Below are 22,872 nucleotides of genomic sequence, written 5' to 3' on the forward strand. Positions count from 1 at the left end.
AGGAGCTTGTTGGTCATCGTGTTCATTACCTGTGTGCGTTTTATTTTACTACCGTCCTTAACATAACCATAACCCAACATTCCCAACCTGTCCCCTCCCCCCACCCTCACAGTTCCCCCAACTTTAACTGTGCTCATAGGATCCCAACCCTCCCTTCCCATCACTGGTTGTGCACCTGCTGCAGGGGGGGACCTGCGGCGTGTTCCAGTGCCCATGCCATCTTGAGGCTGGTAAAAGGTAGACCGGTTCAACTTGGTTGCTCACACATATATCGAAATCTGTGGGGGCATCACAATTTAACAAATCCTGTGAATTCGGTCATATATACCCCCTATAAAGGCCGTCCCCGGGGGAGGCGGCTATTGCTTCAGGAATTGTACATTACATAGCAGAAACATGCCCTTTTTCACATAATCACAAATATCGTTTCCCCTATCCTGGGATGATCAGCCAAAGCAGGTATATGTGTTTCCACAAAGTTTGCAGCTTCCTCTGGGAACGTAAAGAAGTGGATCTTGTTCTGGAAATGGATTTTGAGTCTCGCTGGATACAACATAGCATACTGAATCTGTCTTTCCCGTAGCAGTTTTTTGACCCCTGTAAAGAGCTTCCTCTCCTGTTGTACCGCAAGGGTAAAGTCTGTAAAAATGCGTATAATATTAGCTTCCCAACGTAATTCTTTCTTTTCTCTTGCAGCCCTCAGAATTAAATCTCTATCCCTGTAGTTCATCACTCGGGCAATTATAGGCCTAGGGTAGGCTCCTGGCTTCGGCTTCGGGGCAAGGGATCTGTGAGCCCGCTCAATAATGAACATCGGTGACAATCCAGGGTCACCCAGGAGGGTACGCAAGAGTTCCTCCACTGTCTTTTCCATGGGTGCTTTTATCGCTTCCTCTGGAACACCAATTATTCGAATATTATTGCGCCTTGATCTCGCTTCTAAATCCTCGCATTTGGACTTCACAGTCCCTAGGTCGATTGCCATCTTCGAGACCGTGGTCTTCAGGGTTTCAAGTGTGTCTTCCGTGGCCGAGATTCTTGTTTCAGCCTCAGTCATGCGCAAAGTAGTTTTGTCCAGTTGCGTTTTGATGGCCGCCACGTTCGCTGTTATCCCATCTAGTTTTTCATTGAGGGCCGAAAAGCCCTGTTGCATGGCGAGGAAGACTGCTTGGGGTTCCATCATCGTTGCCGGGGGGGTCTGTTTTTCATGTGGGAGCGTTCTCTCCGCCATCATTACATTAGGTTCTTTCTGCAGTGGTGTTGTGAACTTATCAATGGAACCCTTACTCCTCTTGGGGCCGAAGCCCTTTGGCATTGTTTCCTCGGGGCCAATTATTCTCTGACATGAACTGCAATCCGCCCCTTTCTACGCTTCGCTTCTGTGGCGTGATACACTGATTAACTTCTGGTGGAGCGCACCGAGTGGAGGGGTACCACCTGCCCTCCTATAAATGTGACAGAGTCAGGATCCCATGGCCCCGCACCAACAAGGCCAGCCCACGAGTTACGTGGTTATAGGGAGTTGTATCTGTTATTTACAGTTGTCCACGGGAAGCCCGGGTTGGCCTGGATCTGATCCGTGCGTATCACGGCGGTATTGTTGGGGGGGTAAGAGAGGAGGATCACCTGCGTTCTGGGGGTACGCATAAAACTTGTCCCACACAGGGGGTTATACTGCTCACTGTGCCTCCCCCCCGTTGTGGCCCCGGGGGCTCCGCCATTCGCACGGGCCGCACACCACAGCTCCCGCGTGTGCTCCGCGTGTGACACCCTCCTGGGCTGTGGTCGTCGCAGGAGCCCGATGATTGCTGAGTGTCTGGGGCGGAGGGGGGCTGCGGGGGGACACTCGCGGGTGCTCAACGAGGAGCGGATAGCCCCACGGCCTTTCCAAGCTGATTGTTGCGCCGTCTGTTGCCAGCGAGTATCCGCGTTGCCGCTCGCCAGGCTCCTCCTCTCGCTCCTCGGCTGTCTTCAGGCACCGCTTCCCTCCGCACACTGGGATACGGATACCGGTTTTCCTCTGAGATTTTGCATTTGCCAGACACCAAACTTTCCCAGTATGTTCCGCCGATGTTGCTGCACAATCTATACAGTTTCTGTCAGGAACCGGTCATCGCAAACGCTTATGTCGGCATTACGGCCTTGGTCCACGCCGGAGCTCACACGAGAGCGACCATTTTCTCTCGCGCGCAACAGCGCCCCCCTCTTATTAGTGCAACTTAACCATAACGTCCCTGTAACATTTTTTTTAAACTAAATTGTAAAGGTTCTTATTAGTGCAACGTCACCATAACATCCTTTTCAATAGATGAAGACCACTAACATCTTATGTCCTCAAAGTGAGAACGCCGGGTGGTACAAAAAACAAAAAGATTTTCCTTCCTACATCGGGACGCCTGCGGCGTCCCGGTGTAGGAAGGAAAATCTTTTACCAAGATGGCCACCATGGAAAGGGAAGGTGGGGTGTATAAAGAACACAACAGGGCATGCGCAGGGGGTGGGGGGGGACAGGGGAGACACATGGGCATGAGTGGGGGGTGAGAGGGAACAGGGTACAAACGGGGCATGAGCAGGGGGTGGGGGGAAGGAAGGAAACACGGGGCATGAGCGGTGGTGGGGGGAACACGAGAGAGACACGGGGCATGAGCAGCGGGTGGGGAGGAACATGAGGGAGACACAGGGTATGAGCGGGGGGTGGGGAGGAACATGAGGGAGACACGGGGCATGAGCGGGGGGGTACAGGGCACGCACAGGACATGAGCGGGGGTGGGGGGGAAGGAGAGAGGCAAGGGGCACAAGCGGGGGGTGGGGGGAACACGAGGGAGACACGGGGCATGAGCGGGGGGTGGGGGGTAACACGAGGGAAACACGGGGCATGAGCGGGAGGTGGGGGGAACACGAGGGAGACACGGGGCATGAGCGGGGAGTGGGGGGCAACAGGAGACAGACACGGGGCATGAGCGGGGGGTGGGGCCAACAGGAGAGAGACACGGGGCATGAGCGGGGGGTGGGGAGAACAGGAGACAGACACTGGGCATGAGCGGGGGGGAGAACAGGAGACAGACACGGGGCATGAGCGGGGGATGGGGGAACAGGAGACAGATACGGGGCATGAGCAGGGGTGGGGAGAACAGGAGACAGACACGGTGCATGAGCGGGGGGTGGGGGGAACAGAAGACAGACACGGGCATGAGCGGGGGTGTGGGGGACAACAGGAGAGCAACACGGGGCATGAGCGGGGGGTCGGGGGGTACAGGAGACAGACACGGGGCATGAGCAGGGGGTGGGGGGCAACAGGAGAGAGACACGGGGCATGAGCAGGGGGTGGGGGGAACAACAGACACGGGGCATGAGCGGGGGGTGGGGAGAACAGGAGACAGACACGGGGCATGAGTGCGGGGGTGGGGGGCAACAAGCGAGAGACACGGGGCATGAGCGGGTGGGGGGAACAGGAGACAGACATGGGGCATGAGCGGGTGGGGGGGAACAGGAGACAGACACGGGGCATGAGCAGGGGGAGTGGGGGGCAACAGGAGATAGACACGGGGCATGAGCGGGGGTGGGGGAACAGGACAAAGACACGGGGCATGAGCGGGGGGTGGGGAGAACAGGAGACAGACACAGGGCATGAGCAGGGGATGTGGGGGGCAACAGGAGACAGACACGGCACATGAGGGGAACAGGAGACAGATACGGGCATGAGCGGGGGGTGGGGAGAACGGGAGACAGACACGGGGCATGAGCGGGGGGAACAGAAGACAGACACAGGGCATGAGCGGGGGGTGGGGGGAAGGGGAGAGAGACACACGGGGCATGATGAGCGGGGATGGGGGAAGGGAGAGAGACACACGGGGCATGAGCGGGGGGTGGACGGGAGGGAGAGCAACACACGGAGCATGAGCGGGGGAGGGAGAGAGACACGGGGCATGAGCGGGGGTGGGGGGAAGGAGAGAGACACACGGGGCATGAGCGGCGGGTCGGCTGGAGGTAGAGAGACACACGGGGCATGAGCGGGGGTGGGCGGGAGGGGGAGAGAAACACGGGGCATGAGCGGGGGGTGGGCGGGAGGTGGAGAGACACATGGGCATGAGCGGAGGGTGGGCGGTCGGGGGAGAGACACACGGGGCATGAGCGGGGGGTGGGCGGGAGGGGGAGAGACACACAGGGCATGAGCGGGGGGTGGGCAGGAGGGGGAGAGACACACGGGGCAGGAGCGGGGGGTCGGCGGGAGGGGGAGAGACACACGGGGCAGGAGCGGGGGTGGGGGGGAGGGGGGGAGACACACGAGCCATGAGCGGGGGATGGCGGGAAGGGGAGAGACACTGGGCATGAGCGGGGGTCGGGGGAGGGAGAGAGACACACGGGGCATGAGCGGGGGTGGGGGGAAGGGGAGAGACACACGGGGCATGAGCGGGGGTGGGCGGGAGGGGGAGAGACACACGGGGCATGAGCGGGGGTGGGAGGGGGAAAGACACACGGGGCATGAGCGGGGGCGGGAGGGGGAAAGACGCACGGGGCAAGAGCGGGGGTGGGCGGGAGATGGAGAGACACACGGGGCATGGGTGGGGTGGAGGGAGAGGGACACACGGGGCATGAGCGGGGGTGGGGGGAGGGAGAGAGATACACGGGGCATGAGCGGGGGGTGGGCAGGAGGGGGAGAGACACACGGGGCAGGAGCGGTGGGTGGCCGGGAGGGGGAGAGACACACAGGGCAGGAGTGGGGGGTCGGCGGGAGGGGGAGAGACACACGGGGCAGGAGCGGGGGGTGGGGGGAAGGGGAGAGACACACGGGGCATGAGCGGGGGGTGGGCAGGAGGGGGAGAGACACACGGGGCAGGAGCGGGGAGTCGGCGGGAGGGGGAGAGACACACGGGGCAGGAGCAGGGGTGGGGGGGAGGGGGGAGACACAGGAGCCATGAGCGGGGGGTGGCGGGAAGGGGAGAGACATGGGGCATGAGCGGGGGTCGGGGGGAGGGAGAGAGACACACGGGGCATGAGCGGGGGTGGGCGGGAGGGGGAGAGACACACGGGGCATGAGCAGGGGTGGGAGGGGGAAAGACACACGGGGCATGAGCGGGGGGTGGGGGGAAGGGGAGAGAGACACGGGGCATGAGCGGGGTGGAGGGGAGGGAGAGACACACGGGGCATGAGCGGGGGTGGGGGGAGGGAGAGGGACACACGGGGCATGATCGGGGGTGAGGGGAGGGTGAGAGATACACGGGGCATGAGCGGGGGGTGGGCAGGAGGGGGAGAGACAGACGGGGCAGGAGCGGTGGGTGGGTGGGAGGGGGAGAGACACACGGGGCAGGAGTGGGGGTGGGGGGGAGGGGGTGAGACACACGAGGCATGAGCGGGGGGTGGGGGGAAGGGGAGAGACACGGGGCATGAGCGGGGGTGGGGGGGAGAGACACACGGGGCAGGAGCGGGGGGTCGGCAGGAGGGGGAGAGACACACGGGGCAGGAGCGGGGGTGGGGGGGAGTGGGGGAGACACACGAGCCATGAGCGGGGGATAGCGGGAAGGGGAGAGACACTGGGCATGAGCGGGGGTCGAGGGGAGGGAGAGAGACACACGGGGCATGAGCGGGGGTGGGGGAAGGGGAGAGACACGGGGCATGAGCGGGGGTGGGTGGGAGGGGGAGAGACACACGGGGCATGAGCGGGGGTGGGAGGGGGAAAGACACACGGGGCATGAGCGGGGGCGGGAGGGGGAAAGACGCACGGGGCAAGATAGGGGGTGGGCGGGAGATGGAGAGACACACGGGGCATGAGCGGGGGTGTGGGGGAGGGTGAGGGACACACGGGGCATGAGCGGGGGTGGGGGGAGGGAGAGAGATACACGGGGCATGAGCAGGGGGTGGGCAGGAGGGGGAGAGACACACGGGGCAGGACGGTGGGTGGGCGGGAGGGGGAGAGACACACAGGGCAGGAGTGGGGGGTCGGCGGGAGGGGGAGAGACACACGGGGCAGGAGCGGGGGGTGGGGGGAAGGGGAGAGACACACGGGGCATGAGCGGGGGGTGGGCAGGAGGGGGAGAGACACACGGGGCATGAGCGGGGGTCGGGGGGAGGGAGAGAGACATATGGGGCATGAGCGGGGGTGGGGGGAAGGGGAGAGACACACGGGGCATGAGCGGGGGTGGGCGGGAGGGGGAGAGACACACGGGGCATGAGCAGGGGTGGGAGGGGGAAAGACACACGGGGCATGAGCGGGGGGTGGGGGGAAGGGAGAGAGACACGGGGCATGAGCGGGGTGGAGGGGAGGGAAGGAGACACACGGGGCATGAGCGGGGGTGGGGGGAGGGAGAGGGACACACGGGGCATGATCGGGGGTGAGGGGAGGGTGAGAGATACACGGGGCATTAACGGGGGGTGGGCAGGAGGGGGAGAGACACACGGGGCAGGAGCGGTGGGTGGGCGGGAGGGGGAGAGACACACGGGGCAGGAGTGGGGGTGGGGGGGAGGGGGTGAGACACACGAGGCATGAGCGGGGGGTGGTGGGAAGCGGAGAGACACGGGGCATGAGCGGGGGTGGGGGGGAGGGAGAGAGACGCACGGGCATGAGCGGGGGTGGGGGGAAGGGGAGAGACACACTGGGCATGAGCGGGGGTGGGCGGGAGGGGGAGAGACACATGGGGCATGAGTGGGGGTGGGAGGGGGAAGACACACGGGCATGAGTGGGGGTGGGAGGGGGAAAGACGCACGGGGCAAGAGCGGGGGTGGGCGGGAGGGGGAGAGACACACGGGGCATGAGCGGGGGTGGGGGGGAGGGAGAGAGACACACGGGGCATGAGCGGGGGTGGGGGAGGGAGAGACACAGGGCATGAGCGGGGTTGGAGGGGAGGGAGAGAGACACACGGGGCATGAGCGGGGGTGAGGGGGAGGGAGAGAGACACACGGGGCATGAGCGGGGGGTGGACGGGAGGGGGAGAGACACACGGGGCATGAGCAGGGGTGGGGGGGAGGGAGAGAGACAGACGGGGCATGAGCGGGGGGTGGGGGGAAGGGGAGAGAGACACACGGGGCATGAGTGGGGGGGGCGGGAGGGGGAGAGACACACAGGGCATGAGCGGGGGGTGGGGGGGAGGGGGAGAGACACATGGGGCATGAGCGGGGGTGGGCGGGAGGGGGAGAGACACGGGGCAGGAGGAGGGGAGGGGGAGAGACACACGGGGCATGAGCAGGGGTGGGGGAGGGAGAGAGATACACAGGGCATTAGCGGGGGTGGGGGAAGGGGAGAGAGACACGGGGCATGAGCGGGGGTGGAGGGGAGGGGGAGAGACACACGGGGCATGAGCGGGGGGTGGGCGGGAGGGGGAGAGACACACGGGGCATGAACGGGGGGTGGGCAGGAGGGGGAGAGACACACGGGGCATGAGCGGGGGTGGGGGAGAGGGAAAGAGACACACGGGGCATGAGCGGGGGTGGGGGGAGGGAGAGAGACACATGGGGCATGAGCGGGGGGTGGGGGGAAGGGGAGAGACACACGGGGCATGAGTCAGGGTGGGGGGAAGGGGAGAGAGACACACGGGGCATGAGCGGGGGTGGGGGGAGGGAGAGAGACACACGGGGCAAGAGCGGGGGGTGGGGGGAAGGGGAGAGAGACACGGGGAATGAGCGGGGGTGGAGGGGAGGGAGAGAGACACACGGGGCATGAGCGGGGGTGGGGGGGAGGGAGAGAGACACACGGGGCATGAGCGGGGGTGGGGGGAGGGAGAGAGACACACGGGGCATGAGCGGGGGGTGGGGGGAAGGGGAGAGACACACGGGGCATGAGTCGGGTGGGGGGAAGGGGAGAGAGACACACGGGGCATGAGCGGGGGGTGGGGGGAGGGAGAGAGACACACGGTGCATGAGTGGGGGGTGGGGGGAAGGGGAGAGAGACGCGGGGGTGGAGGGGAGGGAGAGAGACACACTGGGCATGAGCGGGGGTGATGGGAGGGAGAGGGACACACGGGGCATGAGCGGGGGTGGGGGGAGGGAGAGAGATACACGGGGCATGAGCGGGGGGTGGGCAGGAGGGGGAGAGACACACGGGGCAGGAGCGGTGGGTGGGCGGGAGGGGGAGAGACACACGGGGCAGGAGTGGGGGTGGGGGGGAGGGGGTGAGACACACGAGGCATGAGCGGGGGGTGGGGGGAAGGGGAGAGACACGGGGCATGAGCGGGGCTGTGGGGAGGGAGAGAGACACGGGGCATGAGCGGGGGTGGGGGGAAGGGGACAGACACACTGGGCATGAGCGGGGGTGGGCGGGAGGGGGAGAGACACATGGGGCATGAGCGGGGGTGGGAGGGGGAAAGACACACGGGGCATGAGCGGGGTTGGGAGGGGGATAGACGCAGGGGGCAAGAGCGGGGGTGGGCGGGAGGGGGAGAGACACACGGGGCGTGAGCGGGGGTGGGAGGGAGGGAGAGAGACACACTGGGCATGAGCGGGGGTGGGGGGAGGGAGAGAGACACAGGGCATGAGCGGGGGTGGAGGGGAGGGAGAGAGACACACGGGGCATGAGCGGGGGTGAGGGGGAGGGATAGAGACACACGGGGCATGAGCGGGGGGTGGACGGGAGGGGGAGAGACACACGGGGCATGAGCAGGGGTGGGGGGGAGGGAGAGAGACAGACAGGGCATGAGCGGGGGGTGGGGGAAGGGGAGAGAGACACACGGGGCATGAGCGGGGGGTGGGCGGGAGGGGGAGAGACACACAGGGCATGAGCGGGGGGTGGGGGGGAGGGGGAGAGACACATGGGGCATGAGCGGGGGTGGGCGGGAGGGGGAGAGACACGGGGCATGAGCGGGGGTGGGGGCGAGGGGGAGAGACACACGGGGCATGAGCAGGGGTGGGGGAGGGAGAGAGATACACGGGGCATTAGCGGGGGTGGGGGAAGGGGAGAGAGACACGGGGCATGAGCGGGGGTGGAGGGGAGGGGGAGAGACACACGGGGCATGAGCGGGGGTGGGCGGGAGGGGGAGAGACACACGGGGCATGAGCGGGGGGTGGGCAGGAGGGGGAGAGACTCACGGGGCATGAGCGGGGGTGGGGGAGAGGGAAAGAGACACACGGGGCATGAGCGGGGGTGGGGGGAGGGAGAGAGACACACGGGGCATGAGCGGGGGGTGGGGGAAGGGGGTGGGGAAGGGGAGAGACACACGGGGCATGAGCGGGGGGTGGAGACACACGGGGCATGAGCGGAGGTGGGGGGGAGGGCGAGAGACACCCGGGGCATGAGCTGGGGTGGGGGGGAGGGAGAGAGACACACGGGGCATGAGCGGGGGTTGGGGGGAAGGGGAGAGAGACACGGGGCATGAGCGGGGGGTGGGGGGAAGGGGAGAGAGAGACACGGGGCATGAGTGGGGGGTGGGGGGACGGAGAGAGACACACGGGGCATGAGCGGGGGGCGGGGGGAGGGAGAGAGACACACAGCGTTCGTGTGCAGGCGGCAGATCCCGCTCCTCGGCCCTCCGCTGGCCACCGTGTGCCGATGGCGTGAGCGGGGGGCTGGAGGAACAGGGGAGACACGGAGTATGAGTGGGGGTGGGGGGACAAGAAGGACACACGGGGCATGAGCGGGGTGGGAGGAACAGGAGACAGACACAAGACTTACTGTGCAGGCGGTGAGGAACAAAGATGGTGGGCGTCTCTGAAGCCAGACGCACTGCACGCTTTCACCGCATCCAATGAGAGAGCACGTCAGATGTCCACGGACATCACGCAAGCTGCTTGCCCAATCACCGTCCTGTCCGCGGAGCGAACAGGGAAGTGTGTCCGCGAAGCGAACACAGATATCACTAATTTTTTTCACTTACATTTTTGTCATTTTTTTTTAAACTACTGGACGGATTTACACCAAATAAAGAAAAGCACGCTTTCGGGACCAAGCTGCCGCTCCTGCCGCAAATTTGGTGTAAATCCGTCCAGCGGTTTGGGCTGTAGGCGTGAGCAAAGTTTTTTCCCATTATGTCTATGGGGGAAAAAAAAGTTTTGGGACCCCCCCTATAACTTTGCCCCCCTGGACGAATCCTCACCAAACTTTGCAAAAAAATTCAGATTGACCCAAATACTTTTGCAAAGTTTGGTAAGGATTCTTCCAGAGAGAGCGAAGTTATAAGCCGCCCAAAAAGTGCTCTTCCTATGGAAACAGCAACTTAACCATAACTACATGGCCACTACTGTGGCTATGTAATATTTGCAAATATATATATTTGTTTTGTTTTAAACAACGTTTTTTAAGGTGAAACTGTGAAATGAATGTTGATATGTCTTGACACCCACTGTGCTTCTCTTGGATTTGATATTGCGATACTGTGAGGGAATTTTCTTTGTTTTTATGTAAGATGTCGATTTTATAGTTTGTTGACCGGAATACATTTTTTGTTTACTACTAATATGACTACAATACATCACATAACTGAACAATGGCTACATGACCAGGCAAAACAATTTATGCAGTAATAAATGGCATAACTCAATAATGGCCACTCACAGGTGCCAGAACTTTCGCCATATACATTACATAACTAAATAATGGCTACACATATGCTGCCTACTTTTCTGCAGATTAGCCAACTTCACATAACTCAACCATGTCTAAACAACTGATGCCTAAAGTTCTGAGGATCTTCATTGTCTAACTTTTAAGCGGCTACACAACCAGACCACAACAGTATGAAGTCAAAGGAAAAACTCCTTAATGGAGATATAGGGTCTGAATTGATAGGAAGAGGTCACGTGGCATTAGCTCTTAGGAAGTGTTTTGGTCTAGCATTTGCCATATAGCTTCTGGGAAATGTAGTTAAGTTAACTGTTTTGGTGATTATAAATGTTTGCTGCTCGAAAAAGGAAAGGAAAGAGAGAGCATAAGAAGAGCCTCTGGTCTTGACTTGGAATTCATAATCCACTGCTATGATATCACAGCGGGGGGGGGGGCTACAGCATTTTATGGCGGGGATTGCAGTTATGATAAGGGCCAGGACAGGGGGCTGAGGGGGTGGTATTTTGTTGACATTGTAAATAATCCTCTTATGCCTCCACTGTACATACCCTGCAATGCAGGTGCATAACTGACAGCTCAGGGGGTGGGAAAGGGTATATACAACATAAGATCATGAAATGGTAGTTTGAAACACAGGATCTATTTTACATCACACTTTTGAGTAACAGTGTAGACAACCCAGCAGGGCTCAAGTCGATGGTACACGCGGGTGGACTGCGTCCCCACACGTTTTTCAGCTGGCAGACGCCGCCCCCCTGGTATTTTAAAACCCATAGTTAAAATTAGACTCCTTGCACTGTGTTAGGACAATTTTACACTTTTACTTGTGATAACCACAGTGGGGATTCAAACCGGCCGCCAGTGTCCCAGGGTGGGCACTTCCCCACTACACCATAGGACTAGATGAAGGAGCAGAAACAACTGCAGGTGAAATGGTACATGTGGGCCGAGGCATAGACGGGGTAGGCCCTGTGCAGGCAAATGCCTACTCGCCCAGTGTATGTTGTTCAGTAATGCACAGCCAATTAAATGAAATGTGGCTATTTCGATGAAATGCAAATTTCTGGTGACGTCACCCTCCTCCCCACGTGGCATGTTGATGAGTCCCCCCACTTATTTTTTTAGGACTTGGGCACAGCCTGAGTTTCTCTCATCTTGTGTTTCAAATGCCTCTGGGAGCCCGTGTGCTTCCAATCTACACGCGTTCTACTGACAAAGATTCCACGGATACCGACGCGCTGTTTACTCACGCTTGGTCGTGCCTCAAATGCTATATAATTATATACACAAGGTAATCGTGGGCATGCCTTCTGGGTGACTCGCCGTTTAGCTTTGTGTGGCGTCTCGTGAGGCACGTGTGTCACGTGTGTCTATGTAGAGGACTCGGGTGTCCGCGGGCTCCCTTGAATGCTTGTGATATTGACGCATCGGGTGTAAGAGGCGGTAATGACACCCATTCACAGTTACTAGGACGGGCGTGTGGGGCGGCATGTTGCTCCGCGTGTTATGGGCAGAAGCACGGTCTCGAATCTATGTATTCATATTATGATTCTGGATTCTTGGAATGTTTGAATTTCGATCTAGAACCCTCCCTTTGTATTTATCTGTGTCCCCCATGCCTCTCCACTTTGCATTCCCTTCCTGCCCCATATAACTAGCCCTCCCAACAGAACACCACATATTTATTTTTGCACTTTTTAATTGGGTGTTGTAATATATTTTTTGCAACTGAACCACAACTCTGCGTGGTAACTTATGCTCCCCCCTCGTACCCACTCCCCAGGATTTGGACAAGGGCTGTAATACCCCAAGGTCTGGGCGTTACAGAAATGTAATAAATAAATACACAGTATTTTCGTTGAAACAACATACTCCGCAGGTTTGAGATTGCTCTGGAGTTTAAATGCATATTGATGAGTTTGACTGCGAGTTTAGTGTGTTAAGTACTTGTTTCAAAGGTCTGTTTGCGTATCCCTTAGCACAGTACCAAAGCCCCACAACTCAGACTTTCCTCTTTCTGTGGTGGATAAACTTCCGTATAGAAACTTTGATGATAGTAATACTATCTGTTATACAAAACAACACACCTGTGACAAAAAACGCTAGTTATAAAATGTATAGGGCATATAGAGTAGGTGCACGGATGAAGAAGAAAGAAACAACATAGCTTAAATCTGCTCTTACCAAGAAAAGGGTTATGAGCTCACAATGAGGGAGCTTGGACCAGTGAGAGGACAGAAGGGGCTGAGCCATCCGATTACTGTGTTGCCTGACCCACCTCCAGTGGCTGTATTGGTCTGGCAAGCTCCCCAATCACGTATTATGCCAAGGACCCAGCTCCCCTAAGGCCCCTAGGCATAATAGACACAATTGACCCAGCCCTCTAAAGCCCAAGGTGCAATAGCCACATTTGACCCAGCCCCCCCTAAGGCCCCAAGGCACAATAGCCACATTTGACCAAGCCCTCCCTAAAGCCCCAAGGTGCAATAGCCACATTTGACCAAGCCCTCCCTAAGGCCCCAAGGCACAATAGCCACAATTGACCCAGCCCTCTAAAGCCCAAGGTGCAATAGCCACATTTGACCCAGCCCCCCTAAGGCCCCAAGGCACAATAGCCACAATTGACCCAGCCCTCTAAAGCCCCAAGGCGCAATAGCCACATTTGACCCAGCCCTCCTAAAACACTAGGGTGCAATAGCCACATTTGACCCAGCCCCCCTAATACTCAAAGACACAATAGCCACAATTCACCCAGCCCTCTAAAGCCTCAAGGCACAATAGCCGCACAGGAAAAGAAGCATGATTGATGAAGTCAGGGTGAAGTGGGTCTCAGGGAAATGTTGATTGAAAGAATCAACATCTATGGTGGTACCAAGACCCGCAAACCAACATGGAGCTAAAAGTTTGCTGGTTTCGGCAGACACACACAGTCACCAGAAAGCCATTTACGGCCTTCAGGACTACATTAACAGCAGTTCAGTGTTTGTGGGTATGTTTTCCTTTGGTCCTCGAGGGAGGCAGACGGAAAGGGATGAACTCTCTGTAGCCCACTCGAAGCAACAAGAGGCAATCATCTGGAGAAAGGAAGAAGAGTTAAAGGAGCTGACAAAGCTGGGGGAGTCCGAAGAAGCTGCAGGTGCAATGGAATGGGCAACTGGGGAAGGGGTGCCAGTATAGACACCCTATGAATCTGGAACATGGGAAGATATTGAGTGTGGTAAGAGTGCTAGGAATTTGCTGGTGCGGAATTAACGTGCAGGTAATTCTGTTTATTGGCATGTTTCCGCACCAGAAAACTCCACGTTTGCCAGTGGGGTGGCCAGAATATTCTCCAGGTAGGAGCTGGAAGTAATTCCAGCACCCCATCATCAAAAATATCCAGTATTACGGGTGCTGGTAATACCGGCAACTCCCCCCATGGAATCATATTAGACTCATATCATAAACTCCATGAAATGGGAGTAACTATCCTTACCGGCACTCGTAATCTGGCGGTAATTCCGCCAGACCAAGGGTCGGTAATAGTTATATAGGTTGCCGGTAGACTGGTGGATTTTCCACCAGGATACCGGCAACCTCATAATGAAGCTGATTGTCCCTTCCTTTTTGGCAGCATGGGAAAGAAGTACTTGCACGACATGGCTACTTTATCTAGTAAAGTCAAATGCCGGAGAGCTGGGCTTACTGTGCTGGATAGTTATCCATTATAAAAACATTAATTGATGTTCTAAAACTGACGTTAGACAAGGTGAATGGAGAAGTAAAACTGTTGCAATGTGATATATGCAGACTAACGGACAAGTGAGCTAGGCTACCAGATGAAATTGCCAAGTCAAGGAAGACAGAATCAATACAATCTCCATCATTGAGCTGTTTTGCCTATGTGGCGGCACCACAGTGAAGGCCCAACAGTCAGGTGGATGACCTTAGAGTGCAACTCGGAGCAAGCACCAAAGAAATGCATCAAAGCTGGCTATTACATAGAGGGACAGAGCAGGTTTGATGGAAGAAGCCAGGGGCTCAGCTGAACCGAGGAGCAGAGGATCCTGGATAATTCCAGAGAAAAATTAGATGCCTACAATTAGGAGGGAATTGGTGGCCCCTCGAGATGCTGGGGTTACCCAACTGCATTAGCCGCAAGCTATTCCCAAGGCTGTGGTACTTATAGGTGTGCCACCACTGAGAGAAGGCCAGATAGAGGGACCCATCTCATTGATCTGTAAGGTGACGCATTACATGAACAATTGGCCCTCATTACGACCCTGGCGGAAATCTGAAAACGATGGCGGAAATGCAATACCGCCATCGAATAGCGCTCGGTGCGACTATGACCCGTCACCGCAAAGTACGAAGCCATTAGCGACACCGTAGTGAACGCCAACGCTAACTGCACCAAGCACGCGCGCGCGCGCCATGCCAAACCGTAAATACCACCATGGCGCAAGGGTACGCGAATTCCGACCCTAGCGGACATGTACCTAACGCCATCAAGCATGGCGGAATGTACCATTCCGCCATGGTGAGAAGTACGGCATCGCGAATCAACCGTAAACGGCCCCACTGAGTGCCTGTACACCGCTCGCTGCCCACAAAGTACAACTCCCCGTAGGTGCAATGAAGTCACAATGCAACCAGTGAAAAGTACAAGTCACCTATGCATGCCAACGAACAAAAGAAACACAAGAGGGGCCAATGGTAGCTGCAGGGCACAGATGGCACGAATACAGAAGCCAATCCAATGGACATGACCACAGTCCCCCCCCCCCGAAACGCACGCAAACACAGGCACATGTGACCAGCAATATTTCGAAAATCACATCATTCCACCAGTCCACCTGGCTGACTGGCATCTGTTACACAAAACCCAATCCCCCGCCCCTGAGCATGACAACATTCAAACAGTCATATTGGCAGCCCCCATCCCTGACCTCACTGGGCTTCGTAGGCAAACGCGCCCAGTACAGTACCACGCAACTAAACTCCGAAGCTGGAACCCAATGCAGATCTCCACCCAATACATCGCTCCCCAAATAGGAATATGCCACATCACTTGCAAAGAAGAACGCTACACGGGCCAAATCAGAATAGAAATTTAATGCACAACAAAATCACCAAGCCCATACAGCCATTAGGCCATGAACTCCAAAACACATTTCACCATTGTGGGCTGCATCCGCAAGAAATGACCAGCCACTACTTGTGTGACGCCCTGTTCCATCATGGTACACAGAGCCACATCCACGTACGAAAAGGCAACATGGAAGCGCACAGAACCGCAGGGCCGTCCCAATGGGGAGGCACTAGTCCAGCTGAAAGGCCGAAATGTTGCTCCGAGCCACCAGTACTGCGTAAGGGCATGTGGCCCATTGGCGATCGTCCCATAAGATCGTAATGCTGCTCCACTGATTAACACGAAGCAGCAGGTGTCGGGAGTAAAAGCCATCTGCAGGAGTGGCATACAGATGGCAGTGGCAAAAGGGGAGGAGATACCTGTCAACCAAAAGAAAAGAAAAAGAACAGAATGGCCATCAGAACTACATCCGAACAACTCACTCCAATGATCACACTAAATCCACAGCCATATGCATGCTAGCCCACTCCAAAGGATCATCACCACCCCAAAACCACTTGCGACTCATAACCATCTATACCGAGGTGTAAACACCATCACAAACGAGTGTACCTGTGCATGCGTCTGTCTAAACAGAATCCATCAGATGGGATTGGTAACGTGCATGGACACAAGTGTCTGAGGGCGCGTCGAGACAGGGAGGGCTCAACAAGGCCAGATAGACGATGGTCCCACTATGGCAGCCCTGCATCACATAGCGCAGGGGAGGCGGATAGAGTACAAGAAGCCCTGTACATGGCAAACTCTGTATCAAATCACCTGCCCATGCATCCATTCATCATTCCCTCATCCCGGGATTAAAACGCCTGAATATTTACTCACATAACATTAGAAATATCCATTGAGTCTGTGCGTAATGCAGCCTGCAAAATCCACAGTGCCCCAGCCCGTAATTCCAGTGTAGTGAAGTAACATGTATTTGGGAACGTCCGGCCTCATCGCCCACGTCGCTATTGCGCATCCCAAACTATTCATATCAATCATTGCATCCTCGCCATGGCCCCTGTCTCAAGGACATTGAACAATAGAACGTTATATTTGCAGTCAGACCTGTGGGCATCTCCTCGCCGCTAGCTGAAAACCGAAAGCGCCGCCCTTCGAATTCCTCATTTGCAACATCACGTCGAAGAGGCATCTGTGGCCGTCTGAAATCACTAATTAATCCATCTAGTGCGGCTGTGTGTGAAAATGGCAACTGCCTTCACCCACAAATGGGACGCCCCGCCCGTCGTTGCAACTCGGTACAGTGATGCGTGAGGGCCCACCGTTACTCGAGTACTACGTTCCACTGACCCTTCACAAGTCTGTTCGCGACTGCACAGATTGTATGTGAAACAATGGGACCACAGCAGAATGAACATATCAACCAATGTTACACGTCCATCGGGTACAAATACATGATTGCAATAGCAAGATGCCACTCCTCGAATTGCAGCGTTGTGTGCGGGACGTGCTCGCCCAAAGGGGAGAGCAGCTTGCACAGGTGGAATGAATCACCACAGGTGGAGGCCATACAGCCTGAAAACACATAAATTGCACACCCAGTCTCCTCCCACAACCACACCCACTCCGAAATGCTACCGGCAGGACTCGCGATGTTGGCCCTGGGGGACCTGATAGCACTGCAAGTACTCCAACTCCAAGAAGAAGACGAACACCAACTACAACCGGCCGCACGGAGGGGACGCAGGAGGAGGAGGAGGCCAAGGCAGGGCCAGCAAGGGCCGCCAGCACAGCCACTACCACCACGCAGGCAGCCCGCAATCCCACGCCTCCGAGCACATCCGTTCAACCTCACTGATGAGCAGATCCACACCCTCTACCGTTTGGACCGGGACACCATAACCTCCATTGTGGACATGACACAGGCTGACCTTGTCAGCATGATAGATAGCCCAACCGCCATCCCACCCCTACTGAAGGTGGTGTCTGTACTCCACTTCCTGGCCACAGGCACCTACCAGCACACAGTCGGACAGTTGCATGGCATATCACAGCCACTGTTCTCACGGACACTATTGCAAGTGCTCGATGCCCTCCTGAAGCACGCAGACGACTACATCTCTCTACCACGCTCGGAGCAGGAAATTACCAACACAAAAGTGGGATTCCATGCACTTGCCGGCATACCGGGTTGCATTGGTGCCATCGACTGCACCCATGTGGAATTGGTCGTCCCACATGCCATGGAGGCCCAGTACCGCAACTGAAAACAATTTCATTCCCTGAATGTACAAATGGTGTGTGACTCCAACAGTATCATTACACATTGTTGTGCCAGATTCCCTGGATCAACCCATGATTCTATGGTCTTGAGGAACTCTACTATACCACGCTACATGGAGCGACACGCAGGGAACAGATCCTGGCTACTCGGTGAGTCTCATTTCATGCATGATGATGTGGGGTATGTGATGCGGCAATGACCTGGCAGGGAGGGGGGGGGGGGGTGTGCGTACGTAGCAATGGCATTCCACATCATACGTTTCTCGTCCACATACAGGTGATGCTGGGTATCCACTGAAGAGATGGCTCCTCACACCAGTCTGGAACCCACGGGACCAGCATGAGGAGGACTACAACCATGCCCACTCACGTACCCGTGTAGTCATTGAACAGGCATTCGGCCTACTGAAGACTCGTTTCCGCTGCCTCAGCAGGTCTGGCGGGGCACTCCTGTACCGCCATGAGAAGGTTGCAAAGATGGTCATGGCATGTGTCATGCTCCACAACATGTGCGTACGTAGAAATGTGCCCATGCCCCCTGACGCAGAACTGCAAGCACCTGATGATGGTCATGATGAGGGTGGGGATGTGGCAGCACCTCAAGGAGTCAGCGAGGCACCGGAGGGCCGTGACATTCGTCAGCATCTCATTGATGCATGCTTCTAGCACTCACGCCTGGTGGCTGATACATGGACACGGGACTCGTGGCACTGTGTGTGTCTGGGACATGCACAATATGGACTGTACGCCTATGATGGCCTAGTACACAAAGATCAATGTCCACACATCTCATTGGTTGATCGTGCACTGTTTATGGCATATGTGATATCATGTTGAACACCCTATCGACCCGCCACCCAAGTGAGCCCAACACACCCCCTCCACCCTCCTACCTCCCCCCCGAACACCAGTGTCCAAAGATGCTCATTGTCAGTGGGCTGTCGCTATTGCAAGCCCCCTCTGCGGGTATCAGGGGCACCCCTGCCTGTGGAGCGCAGGTTCCTCCCAGATCTACGTTGGGGGCTGCCCTGGACGGAACTTGCAACGGATGATGTCTCTGCCTGCTCACGTCCATGCATGTCCCTAAGGGTTTGCGAGAGCTCAGTGAGCACACGGCGCACTGCGGCAAGTTCGGCAAATACGTCTTTGGACGTCGCATGCAGTTCCCCCTCAGGCTCTCGGTGCTTCTCTCCATTTGGACTCTCAGGCTCTCGGTGCTACTCTCCATTTGGACTCTCAGGCTCTCGGTGCTACTCTCCATATGGACTCTCAGGCTCTCGGTGCTACTCTCCATTTGTGCCCTTAGTGTCTCTGTACCTCTCTCCATTTCTGCCCTAAGTGTCTCAGTTGATGTTTCTATGTCTGCCTTAGTGCCCCCACATTCATCGGCATGGTCCTTGAGGAGCGTGGCCAGTTGCTGCTGTTGCACGATTAACTGGTCGAGGGACTGTTGCCTCTGCTGGGCCATGGCCATTTGCGGGGGTGTCACAGAGGGGCTGTTGACCTCATGTTGCCTTGCCACAGGGCTTGTGGGGGATGGCCAGTCGTCGTCTTGTGGGTGCCCCTGCGTGGTATCCTCATGTTGTACGGGATGGGACAGACAGGGGGATTGGGACAGGTCATGGATGGATCTGACTTCGACATCCCCGTTTTCTGTGTCCGAGCATGCTGCCATCAATGGGGTGTCACCTATGGTGCTGCTGCCACGAGAGGCAGTGCCTTCTGTGGCATCCGTTGGGGGGACCTGTGGTGGTGGTGGTGTGGGCATGCTGGCTGCTGGGGTGCCTGTTGATGTTCCCTCCTCTGTGCTGCCACCTGATTTGTGCTGCTGCCGTGTCTTGATGCGTGCAGCTGAGGTGGAGGGTCTTTGGCCGTTGGTCTTGGCCCTCTTTGCAGGTGTGCTGGTAGGGGTGTCCTGATGCTCGTCGTTTGGATCGGACCCTGTGGTGGAGTAAAGGAGGGCGAGGGTTATTCATGGGTCTGTGGAAATTGGAATGGCATTGTATCACATGCATTGGGGTGGTACCTGAGGGTGATTTGGGTCGGGGCCTTGGAGGTGCTTTCATTTGTGTGTGGAGTGAGGGTGCAGTTGTTTGGCAGCCTGCAGTTAGGGTGTGCCTGCTGCACGTGTAGTGCGTGTTTTAGGGGTTTTTAATTAATTATGTATTTATTGTGGGTTTTAACGTGCGCTATCAGGCCGATGTGTGTGGACGTTCTCCTGGACATGTGTTTCTGTTGCACTATGTGGACACATGGTACTTCGCATGATTGGACATTGTGGATTTAGCATTTTTTTATCTGGCCCACCTACCTGAATCTTCGGATGTCTGCACTCCTTTCTCCATCCCTCCGACTCCCTCTATGCTCTCCATTCCAATGGTGGAGGCACAGATTTCTTCCCAGGGGGTCAACTTGATGGGTGATTCAGGACCTCCCCCGGTGGCTGTGGCAATGTTATGGTTGGCAGAGAGTATGCTGCGGACGCGTATCCGCAGGTCGTCCCATCGCTTTCTGCATTGCTGTGGGTTGCGGGGTGCGGTCCCCACCGCACTTACCCGCTGTGCCACCAGAGCCCATATGGCCTTCTTGTTCGCAAGTGAAGTCCTGGTCATTTGCGTGGAGAAGACGACGGCTGCATTCTCCTGGAGGGTCTCTGTTAGCACGGTGAGTTCCTCACGGGAGAAGTGGACCTGCCGCTTGCGGTCGCACGCTTTCTTCGCTACTTTTCCCATTTTTCTTGGTTTCGCTAGGGTGTATGACGGGTTGGGGTGTGTCTCAGGGTAGTGTTTTTGGTGGTTGTGTGGTTTTAGTGGTTTTATAGGTGTACGGCGGGATGTTTCCCGTTCCGGGCCCATGTTTTTACTTCCGTTTCCGTATATTTCCGGTCACCATACTTTCCGGTAGGCGCACACTGCGGTGTCCGCTGTGATGGGTGGCGGTGTTGCACCTAGGGCGCCGTACGGCGGCGGTGTGGGCCGTTTTGGGGTCATTTCCGCCATCGCGGACTTTGCACTTCCGCCATGCCGTGGTGCTCGTGCCCGATGGGTCGGAATGGGCCGCACTTTGCTCCTTCGTGCAATGGCGGAAACGCTATTTACGCTGTGGTGGTCCGGTCAGTCACTTTCCGCCAGGGTCGTAATGAGGGCCAATGTCAAGAGCAAACTCAGAACCAAATCCTCACATTTTAATGGTGAGGAGAGTGGCTTGGGTGGGCAAAGGGAACAAGGTGCAGGAGGGAGCCTGTACAGTTATCCCTTGCAGGTTACCCCTCTTCACAGAACACATTTTAAAAACTATGAATGGGTCCCACATACAGATGATCACAATTAGTCTCATTAGGCTCATAAGACGAGCAGTCTTATTAGGTTTTTTTAGGCAATGCTCATGAGAAGAGGTCAGTAGGAAGACCAGGTAGATTAGAGGATGTTTTCGGAGGTCACACGAATGTTCGGCAAAGAATGGTGCAGATGGCACATGGTGATCATATGAACTGGCCTAGGAGCTGATGACCGGGAGGGCCTACTTTCATTGGACATAGGGAGCATCATGTTTCTGCCGGAAAAGGTAGTGGGTCTGCAAGTCATTCGAGGTCTTGCAGGAAGATGGTTCACAAGAGTGTTGAAAACCCACAAACAGACATGTGGGCCAAAAGGTGGAAGAATGGATTCTATCCAACAGTTCAGTGTATGAATAGGTTTGGGTAATTAAGCGATTAGGATAAGGTCAATTGACTGCACCTGCATATCGGTCAATCATAAGGAAGGCCGTAGAGCAACCCTACAGATTGCAAGTTGGAATATAGTAGGCCTTTCCTCTAACAACGGTTGATGATGAATTCTTAACTTTTATGAGCTGTTTAGATTATGCACTGTCCCAAGAAACGTGTGCAGAAAGCACAATAGAACTCGATGATTTCATTTGTAAATGTTGAAGTCCCAATAGATCTGCTATGGGAAGGAACATGAGGTGGGGTCTCATTATTTGGATCTCCAGCTATTTGGAAATCTCTTCAGTCGTAACACTTGCAGACAGAGGCATAATCTCAGAGATGATAATTACATTAAAGCATTTTCGAGAATTGGTGATAGTGCATTTCTACAATGCTACAAAGCGCCCAAACGATGAAAAATCACTTGATTGCTTGAGGTCAATGACTGATAATCTCCTGGAGATAAGGAAGGACGTAGGGCTTCTGATTGGAGGCGATTTCTAACTTAACGATTGGCTCATATAGTGATCAGGATCCCTTTGATGACTAAGAGGATTTGAGGTTCAATATAGTAGACATGTCACTGTTTGATCCCAGGAAGGACAGGTGGGGGATGCGGTTTTTCACTTAAGGGCTTAGAACAATAAATTGGAAGAAAGCCCCAGATGTCCCTGGGAGGGCAATTTACAAGGGGAATCACGGGAAAGTAGCATCATAGATTATTTTTGGTGTGATTAGAAGATCAGTACAGGCTGAGATATATGAGGGTGGTAGGGCGATCCGAAAGTGACCATAATCCCCTGATATTGTCATATGATCTTGGGGTGGATGAAAGTGTAAGCTGTGAGGGAATCAAGTAGTGATCTGCCCATTCAACTGGGTGGGCAGGATGCCCTATCAGGCTTCCCGTTTCTGCAAAAGTAAGATCCAATGTATGTTTAAGTATATGCGTAGGGACTGAACCAAACTGATTTAAATGCAAGTTGGCCATAATATTCACTAAATTGGCCACATGCACATCCGTCAGGTCGTCCACATGGAGATGGAAATCTCCAAATGTAAAAAAACGGGGGTACTTTATCAGCAACTGGGCCACCAGATCTGCAAAGGCAACTGAGAAAGAAGGATCATATGTAAGGGGCCGATAAATAACCAAAACAAACTGTCATGTTTAGCGAAAGAACAAGCCGAGTTAACAGTGGCTACATTTTTAAAGAGGGCACGAGTGGAATCATCCAACACTTAAAGATTAGTTCCACCACACCAACTGGGTGGGTGGCATTCCAATCAGCTCGAATAATTGAAATTGTCTCAGGAATA

This window comes from Ambystoma mexicanum, chromosome 2p (genome assembly GCF_040938575.1).
Source record: "Ambystoma mexicanum isolate Mex_15411 chromosome 2p, UKY_AmexF1_1, whole genome shotgun sequence".
NCBI classification, from domain to species: domain Eukaryota; kingdom Metazoa; phylum Chordata; class Amphibia; order Caudata; family Ambystomatidae; genus Ambystoma; species Ambystoma mexicanum.